The sequence below is a fragment of the Chenopodium quinoa genome, unplaced genomic scaffold (genome assembly GCF_001683475.1).
Source record: "Chenopodium quinoa cultivar QQ74 unplaced genomic scaffold, ASM168347v1, whole genome shotgun sequence".
NCBI classification, from domain to species: domain Eukaryota; kingdom Viridiplantae; phylum Streptophyta; class Magnoliopsida; order Caryophyllales; family Amaranthaceae; genus Chenopodium; species Chenopodium quinoa.
In genome coordinates this window covers 3,288,983-3,307,012 of record NW_018743032.1, presented here as the reverse complement: position 1 = coordinate 3,307,012, position 18,030 = coordinate 3,288,983, and the positions used below count along the sequence as shown (strand labels likewise).

The window sequence follows — 18,030 nt, the reverse complement described above, 5'->3', positions numbered from 1 at the left end:
TGACAAGAAATGTCCATGGTTTCCTTTTCTACAACCTTTGGTCAAGGAAAGCATGAAGTACGAGGCAGGCTTCAACGACAAGATTTCATGATTCTTTTCTAGCTTATTTTTGATTTCCCTTTCCCCCCAATAAGTCTAGCATAGGCATCCTCCATTCTTCTTAGATTTACTTCATGAGTTTGATTTTATCATTTCCATTTTTAATAAATGAGCATTTATTTTCTTGCATATGATCATTGTATTGCAGTACATCCCATAAAGAAAAAAAAAATTCCTTGTCGAGCTAAACACAAGGTATACCAATGGTTTGAGGCATCCCTTGTAGCCACATCATATCACCTTCCCCCTTTCAAATATACAATCCTTTCTTGATAAACCACTTTAAGCCTTGTCTAACGAGTAACCTTTCTTTTTTCAACCCACATCTACCTAACCTTGGGATGGGATGGTGTGCAATTTATGCAAAAGCTTGAGTGATTTTTACCAAAATTCCAAAATTTCAAAAGTTCAAATAGCAATAAAAGTGTGCAAAAGGGCAAGTGTTCTAATGTTTTTGATATGAACACGTCTCGGATTGTGTCTCTTATCGAGTGCTCGGCAGTAGGGGTGTTCATATCCGGGTACCCGAATCTTCGGGTAGTTAATAAGTCGGCTCGTGTCCCGTCCCGGATAATTCGGGTACCCAGTATTCGGGTAGTTGATAAATCGGCACCGTGCCTGAGAAACATGAATGCCAAGTGAGTGATAGACCGCATGATCGGGATTGCCCATACTTATCCAAAGAAGATTCAAATACAAATCTCAAATGCACAAAAAAAAAAGTTCAAAAGTGAGAAACCTCAAGCATACAAATACCAAGATTCAAATGCAAGATTGCACACCTTGGGGGCTTATTTTGGGTTTTGAGCCTTTATCCTCTTCTTCTTCAACCTTTATCCTAACTCCGTTACAACCCCTTTAAAGACCTTTTTGAGGTGTACATACACTTGTGTGAGGTTCGGTTAAAGCTACGTTCGATTTGATTCCTAATGGATACGTAGGCAACCTCACATTGGGGTGTAGCCATAGTAATTATTCATCACGTTCATTCACATTCATGCATGATCATATCAAGGGATCTCCAATGCTCATCCCTATCCATTTAGAGCTAGACTTGGGGGCTTGATCCCTACTTCATTAGCCTACCCAGCTTAAGAGTCACCATCATTTAATTTGGCTCTTCTCAAAAAAAATTTCCACACCCTTAGCCTTTCCAGCCTAACCTTAGTGTCACTCTCACACACATCACACATACATAGCCAAATAATCCTTCCCTTAGGAACCCTTTGTCATGAAAAATTGATACGACTCTAGAGCATGCGTTGTCATCTTTGAATCACTTATTATCATAATCATCATTGCATCACAAAGTATGAAGTACTTAGCCTCCGAGCCTAAGTTACCCAATAACTTTCATTATCAGATCATCAATTGAGATAGTCTAGGATGCTACAATCCTTACACCAAGAGATACATCGATTAATGCATACACTTGATTAAGCTCATTCAACATGCATCATTACTTGATCTTTATTCCTTTTGGGGAAGTTCGAAAACTTCTATTTTCACCAACACTCTACCTTCATTTATTTTTCACGTGTTTCTTTTAGGCAGAAAGTCGGTACCCTCCACAAAAATGACAGAATTTTTTTTCTTTTCTACATTTTCGAGTTGCACGAGCACCATCACAACACAATGCACACACGGGCTATGCACACTGAGTCATGTCATGTCATCATATTGAATTGAGTCTGCACACTCGTGTCAAAACACATCAGGTCGATTTGAGCACATTGAGTCACACAATAAGTCAAGTACACCAAGCCTTGGGTCAACCCCAAGGTTACCACCAACAAAGTCCTTTTGCAATATTTGATTTTACAAGATGTCCTATTCATTGAAGCTTTTGTTCGGAGTCAATCGAGAAATTTTGTCAAAACATCAAAGCTCTTGTTCGCAGCAAATCGAACAATTTCACCATCCGTCACCGATTCTTTGAAGCTTCAGTTCATAGCCAATCGAGCACTCTCACCATTCATTTTTCAAAGCTCCCTTGTTCATAGACGAGTGAACATTTCATTCAAAAGCTCCCTTGTTTAGAAACGAGTGAACATTTCATTCAAAACCTCCCTTGTTTAGAGACGAGTGAGCATTCCTTGAAAAAGCTCTTGTTTAGAGACGAGTGAACATTCCTTGAGTAAGCACTTGTGTTAAGAGACGAGTAGACAGCACAATGCTCCCTGAAAATACAGAGGTTGTCACACAATTTTGAAGACGACTCAAAGCAAAGTGGTCTTCGACAGCGCTCCCTGAGAATGTGGAGTTTGTCACCCCTGATTTGAGAAGATGGCTTGAAGCATAGCGGTCTTCGACAACGCTCCCTGAGAATGTGGAGGTTGTCACCCTTGATTTGAGAAGATGGCTCAAAGCGTAGCGGTTTTCGACAGCCCTCCCTAATAATGTGGAGGTTGTCACCCCTGATTTGAGAAGATGGCTCGAAGCGTAGCGGTCTTCGACAGTGCTTCCTCAGAATGTGGAAGTTGTCACTCCTAACTTGAGAAGATTGCTCGAAGCGTAGCAGCATCTTCGACAGCTCCCTGAGAATGTGGAGGTTGTCAAACAATAAACTTTGATTTGATGTTACCTAGAGATAGGTGCTTGGCAAACCTATATACGCGTTTCTTTCCCCTTAACTCCTTTAGTTGTGGAACTGACGCTTTCTGCAGGCATCGACGTTAAAAAGGATGATTTAGGATCGCAGAACGTTCTAAATCATTCTCCATCCCTATTGAATTACTTTGACTTTTGTTTTCGAAGCTTACGTTTCTCCAAACTCAGTCAAAGTGAGGGTTTCTGTTGACACCTGATTATGTCTCCCCAAAAATCAAACCTATTGATGAGTACCTTTCACGTCTTTGATTTACGAGTTCAGTAAAGTGTTGGAAAATCTCGTAAAGTCCCCTTAAGCCTTAACCATATTTATAACCTTTCTTAAAATGTTTTTATTCAAAATCATTCATTTCATGTTTTAAACCCAAAATCATTCATTTAGTGTCCTTTAAAATCATTCATTTCGTGCCTAACTCATAAAAACGTGCAAACTAGATTATTTTGGTCCATAATCGTGGTCCAATTATTGTTTAGTTCGATGGGGCTTGAAAAGAGCTTTCAAACGATATATTATAAACCCAAATCCGACATAAAACGAATACGTTATGACCAAAATACTAAACAAAGCCCAAATCGAGCCTAGGTCCACCTTAATTACCTAAGGCCCAAATGATCATGTGAGCGTCTAAATACCTTATTCCAAATCCTAAATCCATTAGGATTCCTTAGGAACTTCTAAAAGTCTCTAAGAGGTTCTAATTTATCCTTTTCGAAAAGATAAAGATCAAAAGAGTTTGAACCCAAGTAAAACTTCTCTTTTAATATTCTTTATCCCAATCAAATTCAAAGACGTCCGAATGTATTTTTTTGACCCAATTCTATTGAAAATCAAACTCCGTACGACCTCTTTTATCTTTGGAATCATCGTAGGACAACAGAACCAACGCGCCGCGATAGTCCTATCACGCTGCGATGGACACTGTCGCGCCGCGATGAAACCTATTTATTTTGTTCCAAATTCTGATCTTTTTTTATCGCTCCGACTCTCTTTATTCCTTATAAATAGAGGTCGTTTTCCCCATTTTCAAATCAGCTAGAACAATCAATCATAAGCTATAACCACCTAGCTCCAATTATCAACAATCATCACAATAATCAATTCTCTTTCTTAATTCCAATGTTCTTAGCCTTAGCCTAAACACATCCTTGATATTCTCCCAAATCAGTCACAATACCTCATTCACGAGATTCGAATACTTCTAGCCATCCTCGATGTTGCTTTCGATCTCGGCGTGAAAGGTTGATAGTTCTGAGGGTTTGGTCCCAAATCTATATTTCAATTCATATTTAATTTATTTACTTCATTGATTTAATTTTCTTGAAGTTTACTAATGTGTGTACTGTTTTAATAGCAAGAAGGTTGAGGCATCAAAGTAAGTAATTCGATTAAATCATGTTTACAATATTATTTTGATTCCTAGTACCATGCTTAGGATGCTTATTATGATTTCTAGTATCATGTTTAGGATAATGCTTTGATTTGATTATTAGTGACATGCTAAGATTTGTTATTAATCCATTTAGTATCATTCCTAGGATCTTACTATTAACAATATTTTGATGATGTTGGTGATGATAATGATTGTTATATTAATTATATGTTGCTTGATTATTCATGATTTATTGTTATTGCTTGATAACGTCCCTTTCTTGCAGGTTTAAAGGGAATTTGTACTTGAAATCACGCCAAATAAGATAATTAATATGACTTTAATTCAAGTGATCACCAATATTAGATTTGATTGTCTATTAATAATCAACTAACGTAGATTAAACAGGTTTTGGGTTAACTTGATGTATGTATGTTGATCGAAAAGCGCACATGAATATCATAAGAATTAAGTAGAGGCCTATTTAGGGCGAGTTCAATCTCTTTTAGTACCATCATCCCCGAACATCCAGTCATGGTTTCTGGACCACTATGGAGTTAGCGATCTTCGTGATTGTGAATGGGGTGTAACCTTCACACCCGTGAACGGTTTACTAGTTCCTAAAACTTGTTGGCGACTCTTTTAGTTCTAGCTTCTTTTCCTTGGAACGCCGCCATGCCTAAAAGCATGAACCACATGTAGGGCTCAAAGATGAGTTGAAAAATTCCCTACACTACCCCATCTCACTTCCTTATTTTCTCAAGCATCCGCCGATTGAGGAGCCCCTTATCTCTCTAGCTTCCCATGACCCTTCTTTTGAACTCAATGATGGGAATTCACCTTCCAAAAAGTAACAAAATGAGTTTGCTCCTCCCTTCCCCTTTTCTAGTTTTAGTTTTGATTTTTCTTCTTACTTTCTTGATTTTTCTTTTGATTCTTTTACTTTTTCTTTTCCCCCTTGTCTCAAGCATAAAGTCTCTTTGCCCTTTATGCTTGCTTGTCATATGAGCATCGCGTATGCTCTATTTCTTGATATGTTTTCTGGTGCATATGACAAGCTTTTGTGTTCTTTGTCGGGTTATTTACTAGATTGGTTATTCTTGGACGTTAAGCAAGCCTTTCTTGGGAAGAACCCGTGTTTTATTGCTTTCATTTTCTTATCTTTTTAGATTAGATTTTCTCTCATGGACGTGTTTGTGTTCCTTGCTAGGCACACACATTGATATACCAGTTGTGCATTGGTGTGGATCAAGAGTCAAGGAGAATCTACCTCAACTTTCCTACCAATTGGATTTCAAGACATTTTTGTGTTTTTTTTTGAGATTGTGGTTCCTATGAGGTTATTTTGGGTTTTTGTGTGAATTTACACTTATTTCATATCCGGTAATATCCTTCTTTTTCCCTCTCTCTATCTTTTTGTGGCTTGAGGTTCATGTGTTGGTTGGTTGGACACCTCCTTGTTTTCCCCTCCTTGGTTTCATTGTTTATGATTTGAGAACTTGGTCTCATTCAAGCTTGGGGGAGGATTTTCTATCATGCTTGGGTAGAAGGTTGATTAATATATGCCATGCTCATGAGTATATGCATTTCCATGTTTTTTTCATGCTTTTGAAAAATCCAAAAAGATTTTTGTTTACTTCAAGGCAAGTTTAGCAAAAGTGTGTTTTGTTTGTTATTATTTTGGACATTTCTTCTTGGACTTGTGTTTTTGAATGTGGACTTTCCTAAGTGGTAAATGTTTGCATGGTTTGAGAATGTCTTTGGTTGATTCTAGTATACCATATGCTAAGGTAGCCGGGTTTAAGAACTTTAGGGTCCATGAAGCCTTAGTTCATAAAAAGTGGTAATATAGTGTTGCTTTTCATGGTAGATTTGATATCTTCGAGTTAGTATTTGTTACAAAAATCTCGTGTGAGGTATTCTTGTTCATGCCTTCATCACTTTTGTTGAGCGGCGAATTGGATCCTTGGTTATGCATTTCTTTATCTTTGGTTGTTCTTCTAGCTCCCGAGATCGTGACCGAGCCACTTTAGGGGAGGAAAAAGGCTCTTTTCATTTTCTTTTGTGTTCCTTTTATTTCGATACTTTCTTGTTTTCTTTTGCATTCACCCTCTTGCTACCCCTTTGAGCTTGTTTTTGTATTTTTTGGCGACTAGCCACATTACAAGCCCTACAACCTTAACTCTTAGTTTTCTTAAGCTAGTTTTGGTTGGATGCTTGTTTTGACATTCAAGTAGAGTTATGATGGTATAAGTTCAAAGTGTATGACAAGTTTGAAGCATGAGTTTCTAGTTGTTAGCATATGCAAGAAAGAGAAGAAAAAAAAAGAAGAAAGGAAAGTATGAGGAGCTTGGAAAAAGGAAATTTGAATAATATGTAAAAAAAAAAAAAAAAGAGTGAGAGAGAGAAAAATGTTTGAAAAATGATGAATAGAACAAAAATACTTTAGTTGTGATCGTTTTCCTAGCACTAGGCGAAAAACCCCAATCCCCACCAGTTCAAACCACACGTTCCCCACCGGTTTTGAACCGTTCTTGATTTGGGGGGTGCTAAATCCTCAAAGATTTCCCACCGTTTCAATACCGGTGGCAAAAACCACTTTTCCCACCGGTTTTGGAGTGAACCGGTGGCAAAAACATGTGATTTGTGTTATAGATGGAAGACTTTTCCCACCGGTTTTGGGGTGAACCAGTGGCAAAACCATGACATTTCCCACCGGTTTACGCATTGAACCGATGGCAAAAGTTAGCCCGCCAGTTTTTGGAAATTATTTTGGGCACCGGTTCAATGTGTAAACCGGTGGGGAAAACCTGTTTTTTTTTTTTTTAAATTTTTTTTTATAATTAAAAATAATTAAATACCTGCACATCCTGTATTAATTCTTCCATTAATATATATTATAATAACAGTAATAATAATAATAATTATTACCTGTATTATTATTGTTATAATATTATTATTAAAAATACTAATAATATAATAATTTTTACATTGAAATAATAACAACAATACATAAATATTAATTAATAACAATAAATGCGATACAATGAAATGTCATATAGCTTTTACAACTCGTTAATTAAAAGGTGTTATATTTACAAACTATACTAATAATTAATGTATAAGTTAACAAGTTCAAATTAAATTATATGTGATGAAAGACGCTAACATGTCTCGAACTTCATTCAGCTCTTTGCTCGTCAATGGACCTCCTTTCTGTACCTTGCAAAACTTGGTTAAACAAAAATGATGTTAGCTAGAATTAATTACTTAGGTTATGTATGTAAAAATACATTTACAATTTAAGTTAGGCAAAAATTTAATACATAGGCCTATATGACTGCTACTTCACCTATTTTCTACATTTATTGCCAAATCAACTCATTCTTCCTCATAACATGTCAATATTACCTATTTAGAGGCAGTTAAAGCTTGAAATCACATTAAAAGAGCAAGTCAAGTGTTTTAAGACGCATTTTCAACCTAAATGGCCCGAATAAGGCCTATATCACTACTTGCATGCCTATTTTCTACACTTCTTATCAAATCAACTCATTCTTTCTTTTAACATGTCATTATTACATATTGAGAGGCAGCTAAGGCTTGAAATCACATTAAAAGAGCAATTCAAGGGTTTTTGGACGCAATTTCATTCAAAATGGTCGAATAAGGCCTATATCACTACTTATATGCCTATTTTCTATATTTTTAATCAAATTAGCTCATTCTTCCTCTTAAAATGTCATTATTACCTTATTAGAGGTAGCTAAGGCTTGAAATCACATTAAAAGAGCATTTGAATGGTTTTTGGACGCAATTTCATTCAAAATGGCCGAAATAAGGCCTATATCACTACTTGGATGCCTATTTTCTATATTTTTAATCAAATTAGCTCATTCTTCCTCTTAACTTGTCATTATTACCTAGTTAGAGGCATCTAAGGCTTGAAATCACATTAAAAGAGCACTTCAAGTGTTTTAAGACGCAATTTCATTCAAAATGACCGAAATAAGGCCTATATCACTACTTGTATGCCTATTTTCTATATTTTTAATCAAATTAGCTCATTCTTCATCTTAACTTGTTATTATTACCTAGTTAGAGGCAGCTAAGGCTTGAAATCACATTAAAAGAGCATTTCAAGTGTTTTAAGACGCAATTTCATTCAAAATGGCCGAAATAAGGCCTATATCACTACTTGTATGCCTATTTTCTATATTTTTAATCAAATTAGCTCATTCTTCCTCTTAACTTGTCATTATTACCTAATTAGAGGCAGCTAAGGCTTGAAATCACATTAAAAGAGCATTTCAAGTGTTTTAAGACGCAATTTCATTCAAAATGGCCGAAATAAGGCCTATATCACTACTTGTATGCCTATTTTCTATATTTTTAATCAAATTAGCTCATTCTTCCTCATAACATGTCATTATTACCTAGTTACAGGCGGCTAAGGCTTGAAATCACATTAAAAGAACAATTCAAGGGTTTTAAGACGCAGTTCAAGGGTTTTCTCTTATCAAAACACACCACAAAAGCAAATTAACTAAGTCAATGGCATACCTCATCAAGCTGTTGTAAGTCTGTACAATGACTCATTATGTCCAACATGAATCTCATCACGTATAGTCCGCAATCAACTCCGTTATCTTGTTGTGCGCACTAGCATAGGAACACAGTAAATGAATCAAACATGCATAACAAATTAGTAATATCTTACGCATTGTTTATTATAAAAATCACAAAATCATGTAGCATTACCATCGATGATTTCCATGTAGGACCTTGAGGAGCTCGGCAATTTATCTTCTTCATAGCACTATAGAAAAGTAAGTTCAAACTTGATTAGTATGACTAATATAATAAATGAGTTAAGTAAGGATAATCAACACTAGATAGCTATATTTACTTTCGCAGTATAGACTTCACGAGGAGCTTTTTCGGATGAGGCAATCGAGCTGAATCAAAAAGGAAGATGGTGTTACTGGGAACACAAATCACCAGCAAGGTCCAATGTGCACTACAGAAATGGAAAATACACAAACAAGTCAATAATTAGCCGTGTACAACATATAATTAGGGGAAACAAATGAATTTGACATGGTCAAACGTACTCCTCAAAACATGGGGCGAATATGAACTTGTCACCCGCACGCAATGATTCCTTGATACCCCGTTTAACATAGTACAACACGTCAGGGTAGTTGCCTAAGATTCTAGTAGTGGAGATTTGCTCGGGGCATAACCACCCTACTTGACACGGAGAATCAATCTCAAGTAAGTGCTCCTGTAGTGCTCTGCATGGATGGTAACAAAATATTAATGGGAAATTAAATGACAAGCAATCACCACTAATCTGAATAACATAATAGTGTCTGGCATTAAATTACCTCATGAATGTTTGAACGAGGGAGATGTTAAGCATTGAACCACTTAGAAATTCTTTCACATCTTCTTTGCTAAGCCATGCAACTGCATCCTCATCAAAGTGGAACATTGCCTTAGGTAGTGGAACTTGAATGGGAGTGTCACTAGGCAACATACTAACACGGTTGTGTAGAAATGTTAAATCTTTAGACAGCGTTTGAAGGACCGTGTCAGCAACAAGTGGAGTAGCTTGCAAAGCTGAACCTCTCGAAGAGTTCTTCTTCGACCTTTTTTCACTCTCCAACCTTTGTTCACTCCTCTTCTTTGGCACCGGTTGATCAACGCTTATTCCTTGTTCCACCCTCCTCTTTGAAGTTTGTCTTTTTTTGCGAAATCTAATACAACAAATCACGCAATTGGTTAGAAAAGACAAATCCATCTAACTCTTGTGAAAACAACCGGGCATAAAGTACCGAACGAACCCAAAATCTTAATTACCTGGTTCATCAACCTTACCCAAGCACATGGCCACTGCACAAAGCTACCTTTTGCAGCCCAAAGTGTAGTAAACTCCTCCTCCTCTATGGGCACCGGTATTAGGATGTCCTCGAACCCGGTAATAATAGAATTGATCCCAACCGAGTAATGTTGTGGCTTAAGCGGTCGCAAATGGACCGTACCTTGTTCGGCCGGTTGTGCACTACCATATGCAACCACATGCAAAGCTCCAGATTCGTCCGGGTGTAGAAGTGCACAACGGGTCTCTTCCTACACCAATTTGAAAGATCAGTTATTAGAACCAAACATATCACAAGGGGTCGTTTCCTACACAATTGATAATGTGCCCATATTCACTAAGATTGATAATGTGCCCATATTCACTAAGATAAAACTAAACAAAGTCACATGTAAATCTGGAAAATGATGAGGTGCTGGATTATCGAGCTCCCTCGAGTTCGCATGTGTAGGCGTACCACCCTGCAACAAGAAATTAATGACTGCCACCTTAGATCCTACATAACTCAATATGCCAAAATTAAAAGTCTTAAAACTACCTCATTTACATCGTCGTCTCCATGTATATCATCTTCCCCTTGTCCTTTTGGGTGACTACATGAGTCGACGGGTGTATTTGAGGGGAAAGGCAAGCTCGGTAGGTTCATTTGCTTCGCCCAAGCGTTAAATTCACTTACGAGCTCGTTGCGGACTTGTTCCTTAATCGATACCACCGTGGAAACCAAGTCATGAGGTGAGTTCACACTTGCTCAGGATCTTCCTGATTTGGTATACTCTGGACCCATCACCTTTTCCCACCCTAGCAATGACCCTCCTGCACCTACTACCCGTCCTGGATGGTAGGGCTTTCCCAAAGCCAAGGTGAAAGGGTCTTTTTCTACACTTGGGACGAGCTTGCCTTCAACCAGTTCTTCAGTGTGTTCAATCTGTAGCAAAAAAAAAAAAAAAAACAGAAACCAATAGCATCCATAAGTGATATTTATGCAAAATATTCATAGAGTTCTCAAGTTCGTAGTTACTTACGAGCTTATCATCCATTTCTTTGGTTTTCGGAGCCTTGATGACCCATTTTCCGGTCTCCTTGTCACGCGCATGCAGTGAATAGAAGAAATCACCAGCACGACTCACCAGCGTAGTGATCGTGGAAGAAGAGGGTCCTTTGGACGACCCTAGTAGCGAAGTAGGGTATACTCCTTCGTTGACCCACGTTTCCCTCCATTCACCAAATGTCTTACACCCCATACGTTGGGTGTATTGCTTCATCTTTGCATTTTTGGAATTTTGCTCCCTCAGTTCCTACATAATTAGAATTGTTAGTATTATTACTTCAAAAAGAGATAATATATTATACAATTGTAATCAAATTTACTTAAACTTACAATTGCTTCCTTTGTACTTTGTTGAATAACAAAAGCTTCCCAATCATCCTTCGATATGTTTGGCCATTTTTGCCATGGGAGTAGCTCTTTATTGATGACTTCATCATCATTGCCTTTCTTCTTCTTTGGTTTTTTCTTCCTCTTCGTAATCCAACAACGAACTAATTCGCTCTTGAAGCCTCTGAAACTTTCCGCTAGCAAAGATTCAAACACCCTTCGCTTGGCGGCATCATTAGAAATATTAAACAAACTCTGCAAACAAAAATAAAGTCGATTATTAGTTTCCCCTTTTACATAACATTAAAGTAAAGGTATTTATAATTGTATAAATATGCAAATAAAACACTTGCCCTTGTATCATTCCAAAATGTGTCAATCATGCCTGGAGGTACTTCCCGCATACGAAGTGTAATCGAGATTTTACGCGCACAAATGCCAACGTGAATAGCATATGGACGACGGAATTTGCCTACAGGTTGGCTCGCCTTGTCGTACTCCAGGACCATGGGACCGACGGGTTTCTTGAAACTTGTCGTCGGACCCCTCACCTTTTTCTTAACTGGTGCCCTCACCCCTCCTCCACTTTGTCCTTGGCTTTGATTGTGGGAAGTAGCGTTCTCACCAACCATCTCAGAAACTGCATTTTCAATAGGAGGCGCTTGTTCAGCCTCCATTTCAAATGCATCCAGCCTACGCTCCAACTCATCCTGAGCCTGATCTTCTGCCTCACCCAAATCAGGCTCCTAGTTCACATCATACAACTCATCACCATCCCCAAAGAAGTCATCATCATCATCCTCTACATCCTCGACACAAACACGGTCCTGATCGTCCGCCATGAGATGTAATCACCTACCATAACAATCATAACACGTTAGTAGTTGTATTATAAATACATTTGTAAGGTACAGTTATAAAATCAAATATAAATTGCCTAATTATAATACTTATGACAATTAATTAATTCATTTTCGGCTAACCTGTCATTTTATAATATTTTCAACACCTAAAATTGCAAAATTGCTGAAAAGTAGTACCTCATTCTAATATTCCTTCGTTGTGGTCTAATCGCACATAATTGGTTTGGTCGTCTACGTCATTTGGTACAACAGGTCTAGGAATAGTGAAAGGTGCCAATTCATCAAACACATCATATTCTTCCTCATCCTCGACATCTCCAATGCCTAGAATTCTTCTTTTGCCGGCTAGCACAATAGACCCTTTCATATCTGCTGGGTCAGTTACGTAAAACACTTGCTTAGCTTGAGATGCAAGGATGAATTGTTCCGCACCGTCATTTAGGTGGCTAAGATCTACAAGAGTAAAGTCATCATATTTGACGTTACGCCTGATATTATCAACCCATTTACACCGGAAAAGAGCAATCGTGAAGCTACAATAATCAAGCTCCCATATTTCTTGAATTCGACCATAGTATGATAACTCTACATCAACGACTGATTTATCCTTAGCACTTGCAAACTCCCTTGACGATGCCACAAGCGTTACACCACTGTTTTGGGTCGAGGAAGATTTCAAATTCTGACGCTCAGTCCAAAAAGTGTACCCATTTATGTCATATCCCTCAAATGAGCGAACATCATCTCTAGGACCATAAGCAAGCCACCTTACTGTATCAGTGACACTCTCATCCATTCTACCCATCACTCGATCACGAAACCAACTCACAAACCTCTTATTATGCATCTGCATCAATGCCCTTTCACCTTTCGATGGAAATTCATCACGCAAACTAGCCATGTGCTCATCTAAGTATGGGTGAACATCTGCAACATGGTGCAACACATATAGGTGTGCTTGTAAAAACTTATCTCGGTCAGGTGACATTCGTTTCGACCCGATTGTGCCGTGACCATCAAGTCTCCCTTCATGTCGAGAAGTAGGAAGACCAATAGGTTCAGCAACAGCTATATAGTCGGCCACAAAATTACCAATCTCCTCACCCTTGATCCCTTGAATCATACTTCCTTCCGGGTGAGCCCGATTCCTTACCTTGTTTTGCAATGTACCCATGTGTCTTTCAAAAGGATAGCACCACCTCATGAACACTGGACCGCACAACTTAATTTCACGCACCAAATGAAGAATAAGATGAACCATTATGTCAAAGAATGAGGGTGGGAAGTACATCTCAAATTTGCACAAAGTCATAACCACATCCGCCTGCAAAGCATCAAGTGCACAAGGATCAAGCACTTTGCTGCATATTGTATTGAAAAAAGAACAGAGGCTTGTAATAGCTTCCCTCACGTGCTTCGGTAAAATACCACGTATTGCAATTGGTAGGAATACTTGCATAAGAACATGACAATCATGGGATTTCATACTTGTCAGCTTCAATTCTCCATTTAAGGATACAAATCTTTTCATGTTAGATCCATACCCTGATGGAACCTTAATGCCGTACATACATGCACAGAACATCCGTTTTTCTACCCTTGACAATGTGTAGCAAGCCGGAGGTAAATAAGCCTTGGCATCCTTTGCTTTTCCATCATAATTCTTCTTCAACGCATCTGTGGACTTTCCTTTTCCCTTTCTCTTCCCCTTTCCTTGTTTCGAACTCGTTTCATCTCTCTTTTCCTGTTCCTTTCCCTTTTTACCCTTTTCTTGAGCCCACAATTCTGGACGAACCCCCATCTTTTCCAAATCTAACCGTGCACCCTTTCCATCCTTTGTTTTGCTTTGAATATTCATCAGCGTTCCCACAAGAGCATCACACACATTCTTCTCTATATGAATTACATCTAGACAGTGCCTAACATCATGTTCTTTCCAGTATAGAAGCTTCCAAAAGATTGATTCTTTTTTAAAGAGAGCAGTTGAGTCCGCAACTTTTTCTGTTTTCCCAAACACTATTCGTATACCCTTAACTCGATCATAAACCTCCTCACCAGTCAATGGCCTAGGCGCAGTCCCCTCTTCCGCTTTCCCATCGAAAGCCTTTTTCTGCCTACGGTACGGGTGATCGCGCCTTAGCAACCTTCGAGTCCGCAGATACACCTCTTTGTGACAACTGTCAAGGTGTATGCTTGGAGTGTCATCAATACAAATGGGGCATGCTTTTTTTCCTTTGTTCTTGTACCCAGACAAGTTTCCATATGCAGGAAAATCATTAGCGGTCCACATAAGAGCTGCACGCAAGGTGAACATCTCATTCTTATGAGCATCAAACACGGAAACCCCTTCGTCCCACATCTTTCTCAAATCGTCAACAAGTGGCGCAAGATAAACATCTATGTCGTTTCCAGGTTGCCTTGGCCCAGTTATTAGTAGTGAAAGCATTACATACTTACGTTTCATGCACAACCAAGGAGGCAAATTGTAGATCACTAAAAGTACCGGCCATGTGCTGTGCTGGGTACTAAGAGTGCCAAATGGATTCATCCCGTCCGTGCACAACCCAAGCCTTAAATTTCTGACTTCATCACCAAATTCACCAAACTTCATATCAATGTTCTTCCATTGCGGGGAGTCGGTTGGATGCTTCAGCATTCTGTTTTTCTTTCTTCCCTCTGCATGCCACCTCAAGTTTTTTGCGTCTTTTGGTGTTGAAAAAAGACGCTTAAACCTTGGAATGATGGGAAGATACCACAACACCTTCGCAGGAGGTCCCTTCGTACCAGCATTGCAACTCATGCGCTTGTAGCGCGACTTCTTGCATCGTGGGCACTCCTCCAATTGTTCATATTCATTTCGATAAAGAATACAATCATTAGGACATGCATGTATCTTCTTATACTCCAAACCAAATGGACACATGAGCTTCTTTGTATAATAGTATGACTTAGGAATTTCATTCCCGTCAGTCAACATCTCACTTAACACGGTCAACAAAGACGTAAAACTGTTGTCAGTCCACCCATGCTTCGACTTAATGTTAAAAAGTGTTAGCACAACTGATAGTTTGGAGTATTTTTTGCAACCAGGATACAAAGGCTTTTTAGAAGCCTCCGATAACGACTCAAACACGTCACCTTCAACACCACGCATCATTTCATTCACCCCTTCATCCTCCACCTCATCCACCTGATCATCATCAAATCCATCCTCATCACCATTATCAGCAATAAATTCATCATTCTTGTATTCCTCGTCCACACGAATATCATTGCTTCTATCATCATGCACATCATTCCCAATAACATCCCCACTGTACTCTCCTTCTTCACCGTGCCAAATCCACACATGGTATTTAAGCCTAAACCCACGACAAACTACATGATCTCTAATGATATCAACACTATTAACCACCTTCACATTATTACAATCAACCCAAGGACAATAGAGGCAATCAAAACCCATTCTGCGCTGATAAGATGAAGCCCTCTCACAAAACTCTTGAACCCATCAAGAATTCCAATGTATCACGTCTACCATACATCCAGCCACGATCCTTCTCCATTAAGTAAATTGCCTCTAAACATGGCAACATATTACGAATAATGTATAATTGCTACATCTATTATATATGTAAATCAAATTCAAACACACACCATGCATATAACATTCATATAGATACAATAATGCATATATGCTTCCAAAGGGTCCTTATCACTCCAACCTAACCCATCCTTGAACGTTTACTCTCACTAGTGAATGTATGTCGACTTTCCAATTTTAAGGAAAATCCGGCAGCATTTCCCCCCAGTTCTCCAAGTACACGATGTAGGTAATAACTTACCCGCATATGTACCCAGAGAACATGGTGATCGAGGAAATGCTAAGCCAAGATGTTCCTTACAATCGAAAAAAGAAGACATACATTCACCACCTAAGTGAGAGTAAACGTTCAAGAACAGTCCCAACCGGGGACTATTCAAGACTTTCTCCTAATGAGAAAGCCTTGAACGGGTATCTAGGCATATGATGATGCAAGCATTTATATATTGTTGTATTAATTTGTCATTAAACAATACACAAGTTGTAATAGCATGAGAAAACTTTCATCATAAATCAAGAAAAAGAAACATAGACTAAGTTTATAATTCATACCACAATTGAGCTAAATTTGTAGTCTTCAAGCTAAACTTGTGCTTCAATTCACATATGAATCTATAAAAAAATTAAAAAGAAAAAACAAAAGTTAGTAAGTAATTAATACCTACATACATTGCTAAAGAATAACGCATCATTAATCAAACTAACAGATGCACAGGAAAGCCTCAATAGCCATTACAGTCATTTACCTTGGCGACCTGAAAGAGAGACACTTTCCGCAAGATACAAGCTTCAGCAATGAATGGGGTCTTCGTGCCCGAATCTTTAAGCTTGATAACTGCAGACATTAATGAAATGGTAATCTATTAGTATAGTCAGAAACAATTCTAAAAACATCCTAGTTTAGGAAACTGAACAAGGAGTGTAACACACCAATGATATAATGTTCCATTAATTATGGATACTTTTTTCACAAACAGAGGTATCACTCTAAACAATTGTAAACAATCGAACTACATTTAACTAAGTCCATCTAATTTTAATAAGAAGTGAGTCCATGAATTTAGTAGCTAATAATACATATACTTGTATATCAATTGTAAATCAAAATTCAAACCAGGCCCACACAACCATGCAAACCCAGACCACAACAAAAAACAGGCCCACACAGCCACACACCCTCTACACCCCTGCTTCAATTCAATCCCTGCCACCATCAACAGCCACCTCAACAGCCACCAACAGCAGCCACCATCAACAGCCACCATCACAAATAATAATAATAATAATAATAATAATAATAATAATAATAAAATAATAATAATAATAATAATAATCACTTGCATGTTGATACATTAAAGTAGAATCTGTTTTCTTACACAGTTACTGACTCAAAATTCGACCTATAATAAAAATAATTTATGGACTCAAAACTAAAATCTGCAATATTTTCTCCCTTCAATCCAATTCAATACACAAGTCAACATAATAAGTTAGTCTAATTTCAGCATCAGTATTGTAACAGAGCTATAATTGATGATATTGTAAACCCAAAACCAGCAGACCTGCAAACCCAGAATTAGCAGCCATGTAAACCCAGACATGTAACCCAACCCAACTGTTACAACATAATCCACCCAAAAACTCAAAGCAACCACAAAGAAAATTAGAATACCCTGGCCTAAATCAACGACTAACCCTAGATTGCGAAGCTATTCAATAGATAAAATTCGGAAGACCACGAAATTTACCTACCTCGAACCTGCTACAATGGAGTTGGAAAGCTCGGAATGCGCTTCAATGGAGGTCAGAATGCGCTTCAATGGAGGAGAGCTGTATATGGAGAGAAAGAGAGGAGTTGCGCTGCGCGGCAATGGAGGTGAGAAAGCCCACAATGCGCTTCAATGGAGGTTAGAATGCGCTTCAATGGAGGTCGGAATGCGCTTCAATGGAGGTCAGAATGCGCTTCAATGGAGGAGAGCTGTATATGGAGAGAAAGAGAGGAGTTGCGCTGCGCGGCAATGGAGGTGAGAAAGCCCACAATGCGCTTCAATGGAGGTGAGAAAATTCGGACCTATGCGTGAAGGAGAGCAATGGTTAGGGTATTCATGAATGAGAGAAGGAAGGTTAATTGAAGGGGAAAGCAGGGGAATGGCGAAATAACTGAAGGAAGAAGAAGAATTTTTCACAAAATAACTGAAGGCGGGTTTTTTTTTTTTTTTTTTTTT

General features: G+C 38.3%; 1 long non-coding RNA gene across 1 annotated transcript; it reads right to left on the bottom strand.

The window, feature by feature from the left end:
* Positions 1-8,858: 8,858 nt before the first annotated feature.
* LOC110730361 lies at positions 8,859-9,727 on the bottom strand. The gene is made up of 3 exons (XR_002513032.1): positions 9,470-9,727; positions 8,989-9,376; positions 8,859-8,898 (listed from the first exon to the last, which is right to left on the bottom strand). It is a non-coding gene; the product is annotated as an uncharacterized LOC110730361 (long non-coding RNA).
* Positions 9,728-18,030: the final 8,303 nt, after the last annotated feature.